The 11,576-nt window shown below is 40.3% G+C and overlaps 1 pseudogene; it reads left to right on the top strand.

Moving 5' to 3' along the window:
* The first annotated feature begins 9,643 nt into the window (after nt 1-9,643).
* Nucleotides 9,644-11,576, top strand: part of LOC102830271 — a 10,351-nt pseudogene continuing 8,418 nt past the window's right edge.

Here is an 11,576-nt window from a genome sequence, read left to right as displayed (position 1 = left end):
TTTTTTAATCACTTGGCTGAGCTGGTGTTTCATTTCCCCATTTTGCATTGCTGACGTGTTTTACCCCTAAATGGGCACAATCCTTGCAGTCTCCTTGAAGTCACATTGTCTTTTCCTGCTTGAGAAGACTGGAGTCGGGTGGGAGGTAGTTGGTGGAGGGTTAGTAACAAAAAGAACCGGACACCGGACAAAGCCAGGGGGCAAAGTCCTCTCTAGTTAGAACGTTTCCATCCCAGGAATTTAAAATGACCAGGTCACAACTTTGTAAGCTGGTCCTTGTGAAAAGTCATAGGACTTGGCATAAGAGTCAAATTTAAAATTGTATGAATGAGCCTGAATCTAATTCACATAAAGTATATCTTCAAATATAAAACCAATAAGAGCTGTATGAGAAAATCAAATCACAATAATTAAAACAACCCAAAAAACTGTATTTCTTTTTTCATTCACCTCTACTAAAATGTAAAAATGAACTTCAAGCACATAATACCTTTTGCTTGAACAGATAACTACAGAATACATTTAATAGCTAGATATAAAATTACTACTTAGAGAAAAAGAACAGTGTGAAGTTGTCTTCAATGGAACATGCTTTCTGTTAGTTCGTTAAAGTACCTAAAACCTTGGCTAGTTCTCCCCACTGAAAAGTCAAGAAATGAGAGCCAGTTGATGCAGCCTGGATTGAATGGCAGCCGCTGGGCCTGGCCTTCAGTCCCTTGAGCCATGGCAACCACAGCAGCGAGCCCTCTCTTTATGGGTCTTCCGGAACCATCTGGGACCTATAGTTTGCCACTAGCATTGTCCTTATGTCCAGCCAAAACTATGTGGTTGCAATAAAAATCATCCTAGAGTAAAACCCCTCTCACACTGTGTTCCCTTGGTATGTATTGTTGTTGTTAGGTGCTGTCGAGTTGGTTCAAACTTATGGCAACCCTGTATAGGGTTTCCAAGGAGCGGCTGGTGAGTTTGAACCACCGACCATGTGGTTCAAACCAACCTTGCAGTCTGGTGATTTATCCCATAGCACCACACCAGGATTCCTCTGCATTTGTACTAAAGTATGACTTACAGATACAGAAAAGCCAGGTCCTAAGTTCCAAGATACCATGAAACGTAAACTGTTTTAAAAGCATATTCAACTTTTAAAACTGAAACTATTGAGTAATGAAATGTATTTAGAATGCTGAATAAAACGTTAACTACTAGGTGTTCGTGCATTATTGTTAGTAACTGCTGTCAAGTCATTTCTGACTCAATGCCGAGTGAACTGCACTTCGTAGGAGTTTCACGGCTGTGACCTCTCAGAGGCAGATCACCAGTCTGTCTTCAGAGGTGCCTCTGGGTGGGTTCTAATCACCAGCCTTTTTACTAGCAGTCAAATGCTTAAGCATTGGCACCACTTAGGGCCTTCTCATTGGAGTTCTGGTGTGGCACTGTTGGATAAGAGCTGTACTGCTAATCACAAGGTTGGTGGTTCAAACTCACCAGCTGCTCCATAGAAATCTTATGCAGGATGGCTGTGAGTCGAAACTGATTTGACAGCACTTACCAACAACAGGGTCTTCTCATACATTATTATCTTCCATAAGACTATTTTGGAATCCTGGTGTGGTGCTGTGGGATAAGCACTAGACTGCAAACTGCAAGGTCAGTAGTTCAAACCCACCAGTTGCTCTTCAGAAATCCAATACAGGGTCACAAGTGCCGTAGACTCAGTTGGAACCAACTCTACGGCACTTGTCAAAAACAACAACAAAAGTATTTTAAAGTCTCACAAGAGGCATATGTTGATTTTTTTTTTTTTTTTAATGCCAAAGTTGCAGCTCTCCAGTCAACTTTTAAAAGAGAAAAGCATTACTTTCTTCTGACAGTGTACTTACCCATAAGAAGGAAGAGCCAGTGCCTACTTGCTTATGGAAGTTGTTGGCTTTTAATTCAGAAAGTCATATGATTGTCTTTGTCTTTCTGACCACTAAGATCAATGGACAAAAGTAATTAGGACCCTGGAAGTAGCCTGCATCCTCATAAATATTAGAAACAAGAAAACAAGGTTTATAGCAGGCAGAGCTGAGGGAAGAGTTAAAGGATTTGAGACTCTAAGAAAAACTATCTAAACTTCTTCATGACTTCATGGAATTGGACAATGTTCAAAAGACCTATAGAGGAGACAGAGAAGTGATGAATATAAATCACCAAGAATGTAGCTCCAGAAATATTATCCAAACAACCCCCTCAAGGAATGAAATACTGCAAGTAATCAGGCACTTAGAAAATTTATCATGCACAACAGGAAACAGTGGTCATGCCCTTATCAAAGTAATTTATTCACTTGCAATATCAATGTTAATATGGAACGAGAGCATAGAAAGAGGGAAACAGTGCTGTTGTTTTAACGTCAGCCAGTTGATGGGGGTTTTGTGGTTTGGTTTGGTTTGAGTTTGAGGTTTTTCGCTGTTGTTTTTAACAGTAGCATTTAAACGGCATAAAAAGACAAGTTCAGAGATGAGCTAGCAAAGCCTTCCCTTGGCTTGAGTTCAGAGTAGAAAGGAGGATACCAAATGCCCCTTGGCCATTATAACTGAAGCTGAATTCCAAGTCAAGGGCAAATCCAGGGGAAGACCAGATTTCTAGGTAGGACAGGAGCTAGGTCCTGACAAAATCTGGACTTTGAAGTGAGTTTCATAATCTTGCAGTGACAGCAAATGTGGGAGGGACAAAACTCACTGAAAACTAAATTCTGATGCACAAAAAGTACACTTATATGCAATCTAAGCAAGAACCCATTGTTACAACAATGAGGTAGTACTGAGAATTCTTCTGTGAAAAATGGATATATTTATTTTGAGAACTATAAAAATACTGATAGTTCTTGTACTTAGAACGTCTCTCACCTTTGAGAGACCTCTGTTGGTGCAATTCATAACAGATTATTAATGCCTAGAATTTACTGAACTTGTTCGTAGAGAAAGCTTTTTTCACAACTATCACAACCTCTGTCAATTAATTCTAAGCCTTTAGAAACACACATTCTTTTAGTTTAACTCATTACTTGCAGCTATCTGTAGGAAAAAATGACTTCAAATGATGTTTCATTCGTTTACCTAAGGCCAAGAAGCCAGATTTCTAAATCTTCATCTTTATGTAGATAAGGACTTCATTGTACCTTTCAAGGTGAGGTAATTCTGCTTTCCCTTCTGGGTATTCCACACCTAAAGTTTCCATGAAGATTCAATATCAATGCTTGTGATTTCTATCACAATCATTGTTTTATTGTTGTTAAGTGCCGGTTGAGTCAGTTCCAGCTCATAGCAACCGTGAATAGGCTGTCTGAGGCTGTCCATCTTTACAAGAGCTGAAATTCTCATCTTTCTCTCTCTCGAGGAGTGGCTGGTGGGCACGAACCGCCGGCCTTGTGGTTAGCAGTCCAGGGTCTGTCCTACAAAACCACTGCACTCCCAGCCCATAACCTCATAGCAACATAACCTCCCACCCAGAGAACTCTTTCTGAACTATCATTCTAGGGTCCCAGCCTCTGATTTAAGGCTCCCAGACACATCTCATAAAGCATATGACTTTGCAAAGCAGACCATTCAACGTAAGAACAGATGCTGATGTGGCACCATAGAATAAGCACTCAAACTCAAGGTCGGCGGTTCAAACCTACCAGCCACTCCTCAGAAACCCTATACAAGGTCACTGTGAGTTGGATCTGCCTCAATTGCACTTAACAACAACAGCCTTAGAAATGGTTGTGTTATGTTAGAACTTTTACAGAGAAACTTGATCCTTCAACTGATTTTTTTTCTTCTTCTTCACTTGTAGAACTCCATCTTTTTTCATTCTACTTACTTTATGAAATCTTATTTACTTTGGTCATCCTTTCCAATTAAAAGTTTGCTTTAATATACTTTCAATTCTCTCATTTAACATTTGTTGTTGTTGTTAGGTGCCATCGAGTCGGTACTGACTCATAACAACCTTATGCACAACAGAACGAAACACTGCCCAGTCCTAGGCCAACTTCACAATTGTTGCACTCTTGAGCCCATTGATGCTGCCACTTTGCCAATCCATCTCACTGGGGGTCTTTCTCTTTTTCTCTGACCCTCCACCTTACCAAACATGATATCCTTCTCCAGTGACTGGCCCCTTCTGACAATATGTCCAAAGTATAAGAAACAAAGTTTGGCCATCTTGGCCTCCAAGGAGCACTCTGACTGCACTTCTTCCAAAACAGATCTGTTTGTTCTTTTGGCAGCCCATGGTACTTTCCAATATTCTCCTCCAACACCAAAACTCAAAAGCATCAATTCTTCTACAGTCTTCCTTATTCACTGTCCAGCTTTAACATGCATACAAGGTTATTGAAAATACCATGGTCAGGAGCACCTTAGTCCTCAAGTTGACATCTTTGCTCTTCAACACTTTCGAAAGGTCTTGTGCAGCAGATTTGCCTAATGCAATAAATATGTCATGTGATTTCTTGACTGATGCTTCCATGAGTGTTGATCCAAGAAGAATGAAGTCCTTGACAACTTCAATCTTTTCTCTGATGATAAGAAAGTTGTTTCTTGGTCCAGTTGTAAGGATTTTTGTTTTCTTGACATTGAGATGCAACCCATACTGAAGGCTGTCGTCTTTGGTCTTCATCAGTAAATATTTTATTATGTCATTTAACATAGTAAACCTATTTTGCATCATTTTGAAAAAAGCAGCAACAAATATTAAGATGCAGTAATATCCCACCAAAAACTCATTGGGAAAAATATCAAAATTCAGCTTGACATATATTTTTCATAATATGCCACTCAAATATTTTACTTTAATAAGTACTAGAATCCTGGTGTGGCACTGTGGGTTAATGGCTTGACTGCAAAGTCAGTTTGAACCGCAAGGTCGGAGGTTCAAGCTCACCAGCTGCTCCTCAGAAACCCTATATAGGATCACTATGGGTCGGAACTGAGTCTACAGCACTTAACAACAACAGCAACAATAAATATTAAACTGTTAAATTTTAATGAAAGTGTTAAGAAATGTCTATTTAATGAGTAAGATGCTTGAAGACAGGAGAGACTGAAACTCTATCTAAAAGTAAAATGTAACAAAGTCCATGCAGTGACATAATATCAACTGACAGCAAATTTATTTCCAAGAAAATATTCTCTCTCTACGATATGCACTGGACTGCGAACCACAGGTTGGGAGTTCGAGCCCACCGGTGGCTTTGAGGGAGAAACGTGGGCTTTCCGCTATGAGCCAGAGCCAACTTGTCTGCACTTAACAACAAGGGTGACAACTTGGGTTAAAAACAAATGAAAAATAGTTAGATCTCCCATTAACCTGTGGATTTATTCACTGCCTCTGAAAAGAAACGTTATGAAGGAAATTAATTTTGTAATATGGAAATCATGAGGTTTCCCCATTTTAATAAGGATGATGGGGCATGTAGCATGTTCTGCTCAACAACAGTAACAACAATATCATTTTCCCCTGCTATATCTCTATTGTCTGGTTTATTCCTCCAATCTGAGATAATAAATGCCTGACATCATCTGCTGTGCCTTTAAAAAAAAATAAGACACATTACCAGTGGTGCTGAAAGAAGTCTAATGTACACTGAACGCATTAACAAAGAACAAGCCTCCAGGAATTGATGGGCTATAAATTGAAATCTTTCAACAAACTGATGCAGCACTGGAGGCACTCACTCATCTAGGCCAAGAAATTTGGGAGACAGCTATCTGACCAACTGATTGGAAGAGATTCATATTCATGCCCATTCCAAGGAGAGGTGACCCAACAGAATGGGAAAGCATTGGACAATAACATGAATATTGCATGTAAGTAAAATTTTGCTAAAGAGAACTCAAAAATGGCTGCAATAGTACATTGACAGGGACCTGCCAGAGGTTCAAGCTGGATTCTGAAGAGGACATGGAACAGGGATATCATTGCTGATGTCAGATGAATCTTAGTTGAAAGCAGAGAATACCAGACAGATATTTCTCTGTTCTTTATTGGAAATGCAAAGGTTTCCTACTGTGTGAATCAGGACAAACCATGGACAACATTGTGGAGAATGACTAATTCAAAACACTTAATTGTGCTGATGAGGAACCTGTACATAAACCAAGAGGCAGTAGTTTAAACAGAACAAAGGGACACTGAGTGGTTTAAAATGAGGAAAGGTGTGGGCCAGGGTTGTATTCTTCCACCATACTTATTCAATCTGTATGCTGAGCAAATAATCCAAGAAGCTGGATTATATGAAGAAGAAGGTGTCATCAGGATTGGAGGAAAACTCATTCACAACCTGTGATTCATACATTATACAACCTTGCTTACTGAAAGTCAAGAGAACTTAAAATACTTACTGATGAAGATCAAAAACTACAGCCTTCAGTATGGATTGAACCTCAATGTAAAGAGAACAAAAATCCTCACCATTGGACCAATAAATATCATCATGATAAATGGAGAAAAGACTGAAGTTGCCAAAGACTTTATTTTGCTTGGATCCACTATCAACATTCATGAAAGCAGTAGTCAAGAAATCAAATGATGTATTGCACTGGGAAATTTTGCTGCATAAGACCTTTTTAAAATGTTCACGAACAAAGATGTCAGCTTGAGGACTAAGGTGCACCTGACCCAAGCCATGGTATTTTCAATAACCTCATATGCATGTGAAAGATGGACAATGAATACAGAATATTGTTGAAGAATTGATGCATTTGAGTTACAGTGTTAGAGAAGAATGTTAAAAATACCGTGGACCTCCAGGAGAACAAACAAATATTTGTTGGAAGAAGAACATGAATGCTCCTTAGAAGCCAAGATGGCCAGGCTTTGTCTCTCATACTTCGGACTTATTATTAGGAAGGACCAGTCCCTGGAAGGACATCAGGTGTGGTAAAGTGGAGGGTCAGTGAAAAAGAGGAAGATCCCCAAGTAGATGCAATGGGCACAAGTGTGACAATGATTGTGAGGTTGGTACAGGACCGAACAGCGTTTCATTCTGTTGTGCATAATTTTGCTATGAGTCAGAACCAACTGGATGGGGCCTGACAACAAACAATCAAATTTTAAAAATTAATAAAAAATCATTTAATATTACAGATGTTATTAAAATGATGAATCAGAGATGAAACACCCACTTTACCAGGTGTAAAAGGACTTACCAACTGAGAACAATCGTAACATTCTCCTTGAAGGGTTCGGTCTCTGCAGAGGCGAACTCTTTCAGTACATCATATTCTGCTTCTGAAATCAATTCTATGTCAGTAGCGTCTAGTCAGAGGAAAGGGGATGTGGTTTACGTGACTTCTCGGGTGGGGGATTCTCCACTAACTCAGAAAGGGGAGACAATGGGTTTTTCTCTGGCAATGAGCTGGGCAAAATGCAAAACCTAAATGACCATCCTGCAGTTTACCTGGGCAAGGTGCACACTCTGGAATAGACCAACAGTGCACTAGAATCTAAAACCAAAATATGGTATAAGAAATTTGGGCCTGGGGTTAATAGTCAAGGAGACAAACAGGACTACAAGAAGTATTTCCAGATAGTCGTGGAACTTCAAAACAAGGTAAGAGTTTTACTTCAGGTGGACCAAAGAATTACACACACAAAAAAAGATCTGTAACATCTTACCCTTGTACCTATCACAGTTTAGCCAGACTGAGGAATTTAACCTACAACGGAATATACCTCTTAGCTGTGACCTTTTGGTCTCTAATTTTCTTACTTTCATATAGTTCATTTTATGAAAAGAACCATGGAACTATGTCCAAAATACTTTAGTAAAATAAAACTAAGTAGATTGTGATTCTTTTATTTCCAAAAGCAGAAATAAATGCTATCATGAAATATTTAAATAATCATTCAGCATATTATTTAAGGAACCATATACATATAAAACTTCTTATGTGAACCCTTCAAATGCCTGAAATTCACATTTTTGTGCAACAGTATATGGGAATTTGGAAAGAGAGTATAGCAAAACAACCTTTTTATGCTTTTCCGGATTTCAAATGCAACCATTAACAATGCCAGTTTCATGCAACAGACTAACATGAAACTAACAGCTACAGACTTCAGACAAAAGTAAGATGTGGTTACTTAATGGAAAACGACAATCTGTGCCAATAAATGGAGTCTTGGTGTGGCGCTGGACTGCAAACCGCAAGGTCAACGGTTCACACTCGCTATAAAAAAGGGTAGCAGAGCCAGAACTAACTCAACGGCACTTAACAACAACAAATGCCAACAAATAGTATCTTAAATCATAATTATTTCCATATTAAAATCACAAATTATAAAAAGAATATTTTATTTTTTAGAAAAAGATAAGATCCTACCAAGTGAAAAATATTTTGACTGAATATTTTACTCAAAAGTCAAACCCATTGATTTCTGACGCATGGTAACCCCTTGTATATCAGAGTAGAGCTATGTATGCTCCAGAGAGTTTCAGTGGCTGGTTTCGGAGAAGGAGGTCACTTCCAAAGTGCCTCTGGGTAAACTCAGATCACCAACTTTTTGGTTATCGGCTGAGCACTGACCATGTGTGCAATTATGGAGAGTCTCCAAATACATTATTTGTTGTTGCTAGGTATCATCAAGTCAGTTCAGCTGGTAGATTTGAACTGCTGACCTTGCGGTGAACAATTCAGTGCTTCTCCTACAGCTCCACACCAGGACTCCAAATACATTACTATTGTTGTTGTTGCTGTTGCGTGCCGTTGAGTCAGTTGTGACTCATAGTGACCATGTGTAGGGTTTCTGAGAAGCAGCTGGTGAGTTTGAACCACCAACCTTGCTGTTCAAACAGACCTTCAGGTCAACTGCTTATCCTATGGCACCACACCAAGTCGACGATCTGCAAGCATGCTATGGCAAAGCGTTCATCACCTCATTTACGCTCCACAACTAAGAACACGTATGTATTAGGCATGTTTAAAGTGAGGTCCAAAAAGGGCCATAGTGTGTTGCTTAGGAGTCTTTCATTTGACTCTCTACTTCATATGTGTGTACAAAGCCCTCAACAAGCCAAGCTGTGGTAACTATGTCTAAAATTACAGCAATGCCGGAAAGGTTCTTCCCCAAAGCTTTCAGCATACAATATGCAGGACCACCATACCAGGAAAAAAAAAAAAAAGAGAGAGAGTTAAAACGTTTATAGCAAACTCTATTAACAACAACAACAAGAAAAAAGATTGACTAAAGCCTAGCATTTCTAGAAGAGTTCTGAAAAAGATTGCTTAAAATGGAACATGACAATGCAAACTGAACGGATACCGAAAGCGTGTAAAACGTCTTCCAGGTTTCAGACGGAACTGGCCCCGTGCCGGTGTCCAGGCAGATAGCAGCGGTATGTGGTGAATCTTGGACGGCCTGACTCTGCCCAAGACTGATCTGGAAATGCAGATTGAAACTCTGGCAGCGGAATTAACTTATCTCAAAAAGAACTATGTATGTGCCCATACACGAAAGCATAACCTCTTTCTGACTTAATTCTTGGCTTCAATTCCAATCTAATAAGGCTTAAGAAAACTCTGATAAACGAAGCAAATTCGACTCTCATTAAGGTTGAATTCTTGGATGATTGTTTCCAGTACAGGAAATGGGAGGCCTGCTTGCTGGGATGTGCGAGTTGAGAGGGACCGCTGTCCCTGAAGAAGATCTGATGGAGATCCTCAATGACGTAATGACGTGAGAACTCAGTGTGAAGCCACTGCCGAGCAAAATAACCCAGATGCTGAAATCTGGTTCAACAACAAGGTAAACCAAAAACATATTCAAGGTCAGAAAATCGAGGACTAAGATAAATGAGTCTGTTCTGTAATGGTATTTCAGAGCGGATTGCTGCAACAGAATATTTTCTCCACAACTGATGCTATAGCGGATGCTGCTAAGACTGAAGTGAATGAACTGAAGTGGACTTTTCAGGGCCTGGAGATTGAGCTACAGTCCGCAGTAGTTCTGGTATGTAAAAACCTCCCTCTGGAAAAATACCAATTTTGTCCACACAGATAAGCTCATGATTTCATCTCAGCAATGTTTCTGAAATATTATATTCCCTATTAAGTTTGGAGTCTCTGGGTGGTACAGATGGTTCATGCAATTAGACCACTAACAGGGAGGTTCAAATCTACCTAGAAGCACCTAGGAAAAAACGCCTTGTGGTGTACTTCTGAAAAATCAGCCATTGCAAAGACTATAGAGCACAATTCTAGTCTGACCCTCATGGGGTTACCGTGACTCAGAGTTGAATCCATTGCAGGTCATTGGTTGTTGTTGTTGTTGTCAAGTGTCATAGAGTCAGTTCCCACCCATAGTTACCCTGTATAGGGTTTCCAAGGAGCAGCTGGTGAGCTTGAAGTCGTTGGTTAATAACATTTATTTTTAAAGTCTCTTAAGAAAAATCCAAAGGACCCCTCATGGGATTGTGAGTTAAGTATTGGGCTGCTAACTGCAAGATTGTTGATTCAAATCCACCAGCCACCCCACAGAAGAAAGATAAGACTATCTGCTCCAGTAAAAACGGTCAGTCTCTGAAACCCCGTGCAGGGCTCCTATGAGTCACAACCGACTGATGCACTGGGTTTGGTTTTTGGTTTAAGAAAAATCCAAGCTTTTGAGTTTCTTCAGTTAGTAACTCGGGCAGGAAAGTTTCCATTAAATGTATGACAATTAACAGCTGGAAGAAAAATAGTAACTGTATACATCAGCCCCTGTATAAATAAAGATTTATCATCTTGGAAACCCTAAGGGGTAGTTCACTCTGTCTTATAGGGAGGGTTGCTGTTAGTCAGAATCAACTCAATAGCAGTGGGTTGTTGTGTTTTGGAGTGGTATTTTTGTGGAAATACTACAGCCACTAAATTAGTTAAGACACTGCAGATGTCCACTTGAGATCACTGTTAGGGTAACACTAGCTCCTATTCAGAATATGATCGCTGGCGCCACCTGCAGGTAGGGAGTAAGGCTATCCGAACACTTGGTCGTTGGTTATGTGCCGTGGAGTCGGTTCCGACTCATAGCGACCCTGTACAGGGCTTCCAAGACTGTAAATCTTTACGGGAGCAGAACGCCTCATCTTTCTCCCGCGGAACAGCTGGTAGTTTCGAACTGCTGCATTTAAGGTTAGCAACCTGACTCGTAACCGCTATGCTAGCGGAGCTCCGTATAAGGCAATGTAGAATTGCCCAGTAGGGTTTCCCAGGCTGTAATATTTAAGGAAAGGAGCTCTGGTAGCCGTAAAGATTTATAGCCTCAGAAACCCTATCCAGTGTCGCTATGAGTCGGAACCGGCTCCGCAGCACACCACCACCACCACCACCACCACCACCCATCTTTAAGGAAGCCGACTGCTCATCTTCTTCCATGGAACAGCTGGTCTGTACATACTGACAATCCTTCAGTTAGCAGCCAACCATTTAACCACTTCACCACCAAGACTCCTTCCGGTAACTATGTGTTGTTGTTGTTGTTGTCAGGTGCCATCGAATCGGAACCGACTCATAGCGACCCCATGCACAGCAGAACGAAACAATGCTCGATCCTGGGCCAACCTC

This window comes from Chrysochloris asiatica, unplaced genomic scaffold, assembly GCF_000296735.1.
Source record: "Chrysochloris asiatica unplaced genomic scaffold, ChrAsi1.0 scaffold00007, whole genome shotgun sequence".
Lineage (NCBI taxonomy): Eukaryota > Metazoa > Chordata > Mammalia > Afrosoricida > Chrysochloridae > Chrysochloris > Chrysochloris asiatica.
The sequence above is the reverse complement of the archived record's forward strand: the minus strand, read 5'-3'. Positions and strand labels throughout refer to the sequence as shown.